This window comes from Atta cephalotes (assembly GCF_000143395.1).
Source record: "Atta cephalotes unplaced genomic scaffold scaffold00093, whole genome shotgun sequence".
Lineage (NCBI taxonomy): Eukaryota > Metazoa > Arthropoda > Insecta > Hymenoptera > Formicidae > Atta > Atta cephalotes.
In genome coordinates this window covers 374,463-386,316 of record NW_012130157.1, presented here as the reverse complement: position 1 = coordinate 386,316, position 11,854 = coordinate 374,463, and the positions used below count along the sequence as shown (strand labels likewise).

At 39.6% G+C, this 11,854-nt stretch overlaps 1 pseudogene; it reads left to right on the top strand.

The window, feature by feature from the left end:
* Positions 1–4,063: 4,063 nt before the first annotated feature.
* LOC105624892 overlaps positions 4,064–11,854 on the top strand; it is a 48,907-nt pseudogene continuing 41,116 nt past the window's right edge.

Genomic DNA, 11,854 nt, shown 5'->3' with positions numbered 1-11,854 from the left:
GAAGTAATTATATAATATATATATATATATATATATATATATATATATACCATGGGGTACCAGGAATGGAAAGTAATGCATATATAAGAGTGTGGATTAAAGGGTACATAGAAAAGATAAGATGTAAGGCTGAAGCAGCAAGTAAATTACATCAAAGCCAATAACAACAAAGATCATAAAATCATAATATTAGCAGTACCAAATCTAACATGTTGATTTTTTTACTGTTCATGTTTTACGTCTTAAATTTTTAGATAAAAAGATAAAAAAGGTATCCTATGTATACGAGGACACCCAATTTACTTTATTACATAACGTAAGTAGTAGTTATACTCACCATAATTGCATCCTGGCATATAGCCTGGCGCGGGCATTACATTCCGGCGCTGCGTTTCCGGACGCTGCATACTCCGATGCTGCGTACCCTGGCGGTGCGTGCCCAAGAGGTGCATATCCCAGCGGTACGCTGGCGCATGCATACCCTGGCGCTGCGAATCCTGGCATTGCTTATTCCTGCGCTACGTATGCCGATGCTGCGAACTTCGGCGCTCCCGATGTTGTGTAACCGGCATTTTTATTTTTAACCTCATTTTTTTGCGATTCCAAGTGCGTCGCACTGCTTCATTAATGCACTATAATAAAATATATTATTATACCAAATTTATTATTATTCCAAAATATATTATTATTCCAAAACTAACGCTAAATATTTTATAAATAGATATATTATAAATAGAAAGAAACATTTTAGATTACAGAAAGAACATTATTTACTTTGTTGGTCACAATTTTAAACAAATGTGCCAGTAGCACCGGTGTTTGTGGTAGAGCTGGTGATACCGATGCTATCGGTGATGCTGATAGTGATGCCGGTTGTGCCGATGGTACTGGTGATGATGATTGTGTCAACGATTATGTCAGTGATAGTCACGGTACATCCGCGGCCTTTGGAACGCCCATTATCGACACATAATCGGCTTTATCTACAATGAAAATTTTTATTCAATAGTAATTTTTTATTCAAATGTAGAACATATTTTAAATATTATATCAAAATTTCCGAGAATAGAATATAAAATATCTAGTTAAATAGATTTTTTGATATAACTATCTTAATATTATTATATGCAAAATAATTACGAGGATCATATTACATAATATTCTTCAAAATATGTAACATTAATATGTAACATTTCTTCGACAATTAATTTTTCAAGATCATATGAGGGTCGTGATTATTTTTTTTAATGAAGAAATATAATTTTTAACAAATATAATAACAAAATTGGAAAATATTTGCACATTTCAGATGATTTTTACTTTAGTTACCGATCTTTACCTCACTATTCCGTGTATAGTTTAAATACTGATCGGCATTTAAACTGTACGCAAGTAGGTGAGGTATAGCCTGCGGCACACGGTGCTTGATTTCCTGTTGAATTGCTAGCTGGATTAAAACCTTGCCACTGTATTGACTGTGATGTTGGCACTGACAGCATTGCAATCAATACAGTGGCAAGAATCGAATACATCTAATAATCCAGCAGGATAACAAGCATCATGTGTCACAGCTTAAGGGACACGAACCAAGCTAAAAATCGATCGAAATCAACCGAAACATCCTAAGTTTGACTATATAACTTGTTATTATTCTGCATATAAAAAGTATTAAGAGTTAGTTATATCAGAAAATATAGAAATCACATTATGTAAAAAAATTATAAAATAATTAAAGAATAAAAATGTAAATTTCTATTAGGTGTACAACTTTGCTTCCGCCGTTTTTTTTCCGAAATTCGAGGCTTTATTGTAAAAAACTGGTTATACATTTATGATTCAAAGTATTGTCTATCGCTGGCCACTACTTTCTCCCATCTTTCGGGTAGCGTACGAATCCCGCGAAAAAACTGGTCATCTTTTGAGGCTATCCACGAATCGATCCAATTTTTTACTTCTTCATAAGACCGGAAGTGCTGGTCAGCCAGGCCGTGTGCCATTGATCGAAACAAGTGATAGTCACAGGGAGCAACGTCTGGAGAATACGGCGGGTGGGATAGGACTTCCCATTTCAACATTTCCAAGTATGTTTTGACCATTTTCGCAACATGGGGTCGAGCATTGTCATGCTGTAAAATCACTTTATCGTGTCTCTCGTTGTATTGCGGCCGTTTGTCTTTCAATGCTCGGCTCAAACGCATCAATTGCATTCAATACTGATCGCCTGTGATTGTTGCAGTCGGTTTTAACAGTTCATAATACACTACGCTGAGCTGGTCCCACCAAATACAGAGCATGTCCTTGGACGTCAAAATCACCGTTCTTGAAGCGTTGAAACCACTCACGACACGTTCTTTCACTAATAACGGCTTCATCATAAGTATTTGAGAGCATTCGATGAGCCTCAGCCGCAGATTTCTTCATATTGAAGCAAAAAATTAAAACCTCCCGCAAATGACGAGAATTTGGTTCGTAAACTGACATTTTCAATCGAGAATAATTTCATGATGCAGACACAAATCGACTAATGTTTCTATGGGGTTATTTTGACAGATGCCCAAGTTTATTGTATGACGTCTATGATCTATTTATTTCGATCACCACTTACCGCTAAAGCCATCTATAGGAAAACGGCGGAAGCAAAGTTGTACACCTAATAATATAATTTCGCTATACTTATAAATTTCACGTAACTTACAAATTCCTTGTGCTTATAATCTTCTTACATATAATTTCGGTACTTGTAAATTTCTCGTTACTAATAGACTTATAGACTTGTACCTGTAATTTTTATTGATAATTCGATTCTGTTCTTCAGGCTCAGAAGGGGACTTGCGCTCTCTCTATCTCTTGTAACAATAAACAATAACGTTACTATCACAATCGTTACTAACAATTTAGTCAATATTTATGTAGAGTCCTATCCTATCGCGAAAAGAACAGTTGTGCTACCGAGTACAGAAATCTCTCTCGAACAATTCGCGACCTGCCACGTATTTGGCTTAGAGAACCTCTCAGTGTAGAGCGCTCTCCATAGAGTGCCCTTCGTCTGCTTTTCTCCCGCCTTGAGTCTTCACTTAGGGCTGTTCCAGGGTATCTCCATAATTACCAGATCTAGAAGCTTGTCTTCGGGCGCCTGACTCTCCCTCTTTCTTCAATCTTGGCGCGCTCTCGCTTAGAATCGTTCCAGGTTACCCCTCTGCTCATTCAGGGCGCTGGCGCTTGCCTTCAGACGCCCACTCCTCTCTATTTCTCTCACAATCAGCTCCGTGCTTCCTCGAGTAGGAATATTTCGCCATATAAGGATGAAGTCATCTCACCTTACCCCGCATCTTCTATTCAATTACATTATTTTTTTCTATATAATTCTCTCTCTCTCGAGCATCCATTAAATTCTTTATCAATCGTAGATGCCCAGATCAAGACGCGGAGGATGAAGACGCCAACTAAGGCGGCTAGTGAAAACGTTGCACTAGCATGACGATTTCGACCCCAGCATGCTCGAACCCGTATCAGTCTTCCTCGAGCCACTATCTCGCACGGTTCCCTCAATATATCCCATTGAATCGAGCCGACAACGGAACCTATCGCTCGAATATGGCGGAAGGTCAATCGCCTTCCTCCGCCGGACACGAAGTCTTCGATAAGGATCCCCATGAAACCGATCAAGGTCATCGGAAAGCCTCGCGTCACTCATATCGAAGCTTCTGATTTAAAAATAAAAATAGTAAAATCATCGTTTCTTCGTTATTATTTCTCTTACTCTTCCCGGTTTTCCCAAGGAACTCTAAGGGACGACAATGCTCGCACTGGCGAGGGCAACCCGTTCATGATCATATTACATAATTCTTAGGGTGCCTCCTAAAAGAACCTGGAAACAATCGCGTAAAATTCGTAAATCTATCTCAGCTGCCGGATCCATTACGATCGCTCATCAGAGTCGAGGCTCCCGCGTGTGCGTGTGCTTCCCCTTCTTCTCTGAGCCCCGTTCGCGATCTTCGGTCTCCGTCCGCCAAATTAGGGTAAGATATGACAAGAGCATCAATTAATTGAAGAAAAAACAACGATGCCACATCGAGTAAGTACAGTTTGGCGTTATGATCAATTTAACCAAGTATGGATATTGAAATCGCCCAAACACACAATCACGTCGGTTATACATGCACAGGATAGACATGACTCTATAAAATGCAAGTCACCCGGAAGGCGATATACGCAGATGATCGCGAGCAAGATGGAGAGACACAGCAACAATATTAGTAAGAGTCCATCGGCGGGATATCCAAGCCGATCGGGGAGAATTGGAGAGATTCATCGATATATAGCGCGACACTACCCTCGCGGCGGCCTGTGTATCTGTCCAAGCGAATGAGTACGTAGTTATCTATGTTGACAGATCCAGAGTTTGTCGAATTCCACAACCAAATCTCCCCGACGGCCAAAACATTCAGACAGAAATGGAAGGCGATAATGTCTCTGACCAACGCAACATGCGGAACGAGCGAACATTGATATGTGCAAAACGTGCGCGTCTGCCGTCGTAAGAGATACTCCATTCCAAATCCAAAAATTGAGGCGGATCTACAGAGAGTCACTCAAGATCATCACCGAACGCAAGTGGCGCAAACAGAAGAGCGGGATGAGAGGGAACGGACTTGGACGGAAAGAAGTGAATCCGGGGAGGTGTAACGAAATGAGGACGTATTATCCTTGACACGAAAATAAAGTGATCCCCCTACGTATTCAAACACGCCTAACATCATGTGCCGCCACTAGTCGACGTGCCTCACTAAAAGTGCGTCACTTAGAAGCTGCAACCTGCTTGTAAATAGAGATCCTAGCCAGCTGGCCAGCAGTCGCAAACATCCAATATATTTGGTTAATCCTTCCGATGAGCTCTGGCGATTATTACATTGCGCCTCGCCATTGTCGTAAATTTGACAATAAATAGAGATGAGGAATTCCTGTCAGGAATCCTGAAGATCGGCGTAATCTCTAATGAAGACACCGAGACATCAAGGGAGAATGAAACTCTTGTTATAGACTCAATGCAATTCTCTGAAGGGACTCTTGGTAGATCGAATACAATGAACTCATGGTTTTTCTGCTCATTATGCGCTCAAAACTAGTCCATCCGGCAAGGCATGAGAATCACCAGCAGAAGTCGCAAGACCAGCATGCACCTCCTTCTCCAGCCTAGCAAAGCGCTCCTCAAGGATGAGCCTTGCACTCACAAACAAACAGATCAGCGGATAGATTATCCATCGCCGTCGCCAATCGATTCGACGCACTCTCAACATCTATGAGACGCTGTAACATTCTATTGAACTCTATCCTAGCATTAAATGTTTCCAGAATAGACTCGAGATGATCTAGAAGACTAAGTCTTTATTTAATAAGAGCAATTCTGTGTTCAAAAGAAGAGATGGATTAGGTAGAATAGATAAGGAGGACTTAACTGCAGAAAGAGTCAATGAGACAGAAGACACCTGGGAAGAATGACACCACATTTCATCACTCTCGTCAGATAGAGGTGAGAGAAAAGGTGGCGAGATGCAATCAGCCAAGGAGACATTAGCCTTCAGCAGAAGCAACGACGGCTTCCCCCAGTTGCAACAGGATTGCAATCATCGGAGAGGGGCAAACCATTGTCAGCGCCACAGAAAGCGCAAGAGTGCTTACGCGAAATAAAACGTTTACATTTGGTACACGTCGACTGACTCATGGTAATTATACGAAATTAAACACACTACAAGAGAATGTGTTTATGCGTAGAATCGAACAACAAAGGCACGAAGCAATTTAATAAAATAATTATTTATATCCATGCCTGTCCTTTAAACAGAAAGAAGAAAAACGAATGACAAATAGACAACGATATAATGGCTAGATTTAAACATAAAATTATGACGTGACTATAAAAATTATTACGCAATGATAAAATATTACAAGAATGTAATGAAAAACACACAATTAACGCAGTATAAACATTAATAAAATAACGAAAACGTAGAAAGATCACTCATTCACAGAAATACATTCTGCTCGCCGACCAGCGCGAAAACGTTAAAAGTAAAAAATTAGAAGATAAAAAAACTGAAGTGTTACAATAAGCACCAATGACTAATAAAATGAAAAAATGTGCAGCGAGCTAATAAGTAAAGACAACACTTTTCACAAGAGAGAACGCAAAAATTGAAGAACAAGAAAGCGAAATCAGAGCGAAGTGGCGAGCAGAATGACGAAGTGTCACACGAGATCACTATACTCGCCGAGCGTTTGAATAGAGAATCGCTGTCAGATATTCGCGGCGTGAGCATAATCGCTTTAGGATATTATATCGCCTGTCAATGAATTGTAAAATGATTCGCGCGGTGATAAACGCATATCCTGGAATTTTTCAATGCAGTTAATGTATTCGTACATAAATACACCTTTACGAATCAGTCAATTCAAATTCTTCGTCCGATAGTTTTGAAAATCTGGAACGTACAATTTTTAATTTGTCTCTACTTAGAAACGAGTTGCAAGTTTATCGAGGCTTGTACTTAAGAACTTGTACTTAAGAATCTTAATTATATATGTAACGCATTTTTTCTGAAAATTATTTTTATTTTTCAAACATGTCAATAGTGCTATATTTTATGAAGGAAATATGTTTTTCTTTGATTGTGGATAGCACATCTACTTATTCTTCGTACGCGATAACAATTTTCTTAATTATAAAGTCATAGCCCATAAATTATGAACAACCGGAATATATAATGAATTTTTATAATTTAAGTTATTAAGTGCGCTGGATCACAATACCGGTGAGGTGGCAATGATCGCGTGTCGTCCGGCATTGGAATGATTTCTCGCAGATGTAACAACGCGTCGCGCTACATCTCCCATTGTTCTTTCGATTCCATAGGCATGTTAGCGGATACGAGATTTTTCATGTCATGCGCCAAATCTTGGAATTTTCGCGTGAATGTGATCTTTATTGCGACAAAACCGTTACACTGATAACGTGTCGTTATATGAACATCGCATGTAGTATCCCATACTAAATATTTCATGCGTTGATACGTGTATGACGATGCGTCTTTCCTATCGGATTCCGTCTTTCGTAGGACGCACTGTAAGTCAGTGTAGACAATGAATGGGACGCGCTCTTTATTGCAGTGGTTCAAATTTGAGCCACTTGTCATCCACGCTCGGCATTCGGATAGCGCAGTTGTTTATTTCTGCAATCCATTACGTACGACTACAATTTTTCGCTCGAATTGAAGTAATGAAGAACATCTGAGAAAATTATTATTATTACTACAAAAATTACTATTACTACAAAAATTATTACTATTACTATTATTATTGTCATTTCAAAAAAATTATAATTTTTCATGTGTACTTATCGATTGCAGAAAAACTTCTGGTGCTCCATTCTAGTGAGTCATTATCTCACGAGACATAATAGATTTTTGATCCATGCAAAGTGGCCGAGACTGTCGTCGCGTGAATCTTCCACATAGAGCATGTACGTTGATGTGCTTCTTCTTGTCGCCGATGAGCCATAAAGGAAGGCTGTTTATTCTCGATGCTATACACGTTTATCAAACGTTTGAATTTTGGAATTTAAAGTCTTTTAAAGTCATTGGAAACATAATGTTCGTGAGATTTAACACTGTCATGTAATGCGGATACGATGACTCTTCGCATACTTTTCAATCGGGTACAGAGCGGCAACAACACGAAGTATTGTTAGATGTGGCATCCCGTACGCACAGAATTTAGTTTGTTCATGTTGATCAAATTCAATATACGTGATAATGCCCATCCGCTGTTACGTTCTTGAAACTCTTCAAGCGTGACTCGATGACGTATCGCTCGTATCACTCGCGCAAATCGGTATACTTCTATACTGTATCGATATACTTCAATGTTCTTAATGTTTATATTCTTAATGGCGCATTTGTTGTTCTGTCGCAAACTCTTCGTTGAACGCGGTGTTCACTTTCACACTATCGTATCTTTCTATAGCGTCGCACTACAATGCCACTGTTTTCTAAAAACTGCTAATGCTCGATGTAATCTGCGTTAATCACCGCATCGATCAGAAACGATTTTTCGAATGCGGCGTCGATCTTTCTCCAGACAAGAGATCTTTCGTCGCACTCGCGTGCTCGCCACTCGCGTATCCGTCACCAACATGTATGCTTTAATTGCAGTCCAAGAGTCGCGCGATCCTCGCCATCACGGATTGTCTGTATCCAATGGCGAGACGCGTACGCTTGGCACGACAGATTCTTCGTGCTATTTAATGCAGCATTGTATCGTTGTAATCACGCGAAACACTTCACCAGAGTAACGACCTGGCCGCACTGCTCCAACAGTTCGCGTTCCACTTGCTCGTGATTTTCCATCTTTTCTTTACAATCTTTAGATCATGTCGCACTCTTCCACGGAATACTTAATAATTTTTTTAATGTGTGCAGAGTGGGCACATGCTGCATGAGAATACAAAGTACATCGCAATTCAAGCATGACCATCTGCCGTCTAGTATATAGAAGGAACAGGTATCGTTTTTCCTAACGAGATATATTCCTTCAATGTCAATGTTCAACAAATCAATTATACATGATGCACATATGGTTAAAGCACCATTCGTTGTATAGTAACAGTAGATTATACAGTGTTTAGTAAGAATGTTCAACGCAATTTCCGAAGGTTGCACAAATTTTTCTACGTAATATTGTCTTCGCTCAAATCACTAGCATCTCTAGTATTATCGGATACTTCTTCATTAGACAATTTTTGATAGTCAAATTCAATATACATGACAATGCCCGCTGTTACGTTCTTAGAACTTTTCAAGCGACATCAACGTAGGCTCGATGACATGTCGCTCATACCACTCGCGTACTCCTTTATTCTCAAATTCTACTTTCATTTCTTCAAACAACTTGTCTATATTTACACCGTCCATGTCCCAATCGTTATCCATACTTCTTCATTATTTTTATTGCGTTCGTCTTCCAGGACCAACTGTGGATCTGAGCGCTTATAATCCATTATATATTTTATGTGAAGTTTTGTGACTTCTTTGTTCTTTTGCTTGTTGAGTCACACTTTCTTTAAAAAAATAGATAAGGCAACATTGCAAGCGGTTCTAGTTCATATTTTCCATATCTCATTAATATGTTTATAAAAACAGCATCATGCTTCTCTTAACGCGTCGCGATATGATAGTATATAAAGCTTTTCTCATTGAATCGTAAACTTCAATTACAAGCGATAAGACATGGATCGAGTAAACGAATATATACGTCGAAAATTGATCGAGCGCAAGCAGTACCGTCCCTTGTCACCAAGGTCGCCAAATCCACCATCAGGGAAAGAGTGAGATATTGGGAATGTCCTGGGAAAAAAGCATCAAAGTCGCCAATGTGATTTTCATCATCAACGTCATCAATTTCATCAAAATATAAGCCATAAGGTATCGCATTTAGGGTGACTAGTGCTAATGCATTGTATTGCTGAAAAAGCGAATAGTGAGCAAAAGTTTTTTTGTTTTCTTTTTTCCAGAAACCGCTGGTAGTGATGTTCGAATCATCGATCACATTCGAACACTGCCAATCGCGGAATTCCTTCTGCCGTTTTTTTTCCGAAATTCGAGGTTTTATTGTAAAAAACTGATTATATATTTATGATTCAAAGTATTGTCCATCGCTGGCCACTACTTTCTCCCATCTTTCGGGTAGCGTACGAATCCCGCGTCGAAAAAACTGATCATCTTTTGAGGCTATCCACGAATCGATCCAATTTTTTACTTCTTCATAAGACCGGAAGTGCTGGTCAGCCAGGCCGTGTGCCATTGATCGAAACAAGTGATAGTCAGAGGGAGCAACGCCTGGAGAATACGGCGGATGGGCTAGGACTTCCCATTTCAACGTTTCCAAGTATGTCTTGACCACTTTCGCAACATGAGGTCGAGCATTGTCATGCTGCAAAATCACTTTATCATGTCTCTCGTTGTATTGTGGCCGTTTGTCTTTCAATGCTCGGCTCAAACGCATCAATTGCGTTCGATACTGATCGCCTGTGATTGTTTTAACAGTTCATAATACACTACGCCGAGCTGGTCCCACCAAATACAGAGCATGACCTTGGAGCCGTGAATATTCGGTTTGGCCGTCGACGTGGAAGCATGGCCGGGAACTCCCCATGATTTTCTGCGCTTGGGATTATCGTAATGAACCCATTTTTCATCAGTCACAATGCGATGCAGAAATCCCTTCCGTCTTTGCCTTTCGAGCAGCTGTTCACAAGCAAACAAACGCTGTTCAATATCTCTCGGCTTCAATTCGTACGACACCCAATTTCCTTGCTTCTGAATCATTCCCATGGCTTTGAGGCGTTTTGAAATGGCTTGTTGAGTCACTTCCAATAATCGTGCCAATTCTTCTTGATTTTGACACGAGTCTTGCTCAAGTAATGCCTCAATTCTGCATCTTCGAAAACCTTCTCTTTTCCACCGCTATGCCGGTCTTCGACGTCAAAATCACCGTTCTTAAAGCGTTGAAACCTCTCACGACACGTTCTTTCATAGCGGCCTCACCATAAATATTTGAGAGCATGCGATGAGCCTCAGCCGCAGATTTCTTCATATTGAAGCAAAAAATTAAAACCTCCCGCAAATGACGAGAATTTGGCTCGTAAACTGACATTTTCAATCGAGAATAACTTTATGATGCAGACACAAATCGACTAATGTTTCTATGGGGTTATGTTGACAGATGTCCAAGTTTATTGTATGACGTCTATGATCTATTTTATTTCGACCACCACTTACTGCTAAAGCCATCTATAGGAAAACGGCGGAAGCAAAGTTGTACACCTAATAAATAACAAATTTTTGTTCACATCACTACATATGTACTTTCTTTTACTTCCCCATTCGTCCTATTCTTTGCCTCGCTAGTAAAAAACAACGTATTGTAAAAACTGTATAATTAAAAAAAAGATGTCGTACTTTTAATCTATTGATTTATTTCTTCCGTGCGTTCTTCGATGCACTTCGACATCGCGCTCTATCTTTTTCTAACATACAATCCTTTGGTTCCTACACATTTTTGGGGAGGGCGACGGGCAGTGTGGGGGGGAGATGGGTTGACGAAAAAGCTATTTATTCATAGCGAAACATCATATATATGTAATTCATCAACCGGAATCTTTGTTTATATATTATAAATAGCGGTATCGGCGATCGGGAAGACCTTCTCTGCGCCTTCCCTCGCCTCGCGCCCCCTTTAGCCCTTTAATGAATTAGAACCGCTATAATATACTTACTGATGTAGAACCCAAAATTACGCAATATTTAAATAACTCGATAAAAGTGATTTTTCGAAAAGTTAAATATTTCTAAAAAAAAAGAAACAGTACAGAGCTTTATCTACAAAGTACTTTTTAAAAAATTTTTTTACAGTCTTTCTTGACTGAATTACAAGCTAAACCTACATAGTTTACAACCAATCGAAATTCCATCGGTTACTATCGTAAAAACTAAATAATCTTAAAATTCATATTTTAACATGTTTTTTATTGTTTTTAAACTTTTGTGATGATTATATTCTTGAGACTTCCACAGGTGCTTTTTATATAAAGATTTTGCGTTTCGCGGGTTTCCTCCGCATTCAGATCCATTCTTGGAATGCCAACGTTTCGTGAACCTTGCAGTTCACTTCATCAGGGCGAGGAGCAGCCTGATACTGAGCTATTGATACTTCCTCCTTCGTCGTTTCTTTTTTATATTACGCTACTTGTTCGAGTGGAGCGAGAGAAGAGAATTATGGGAAGAGGGGGAAGAGATGGGGG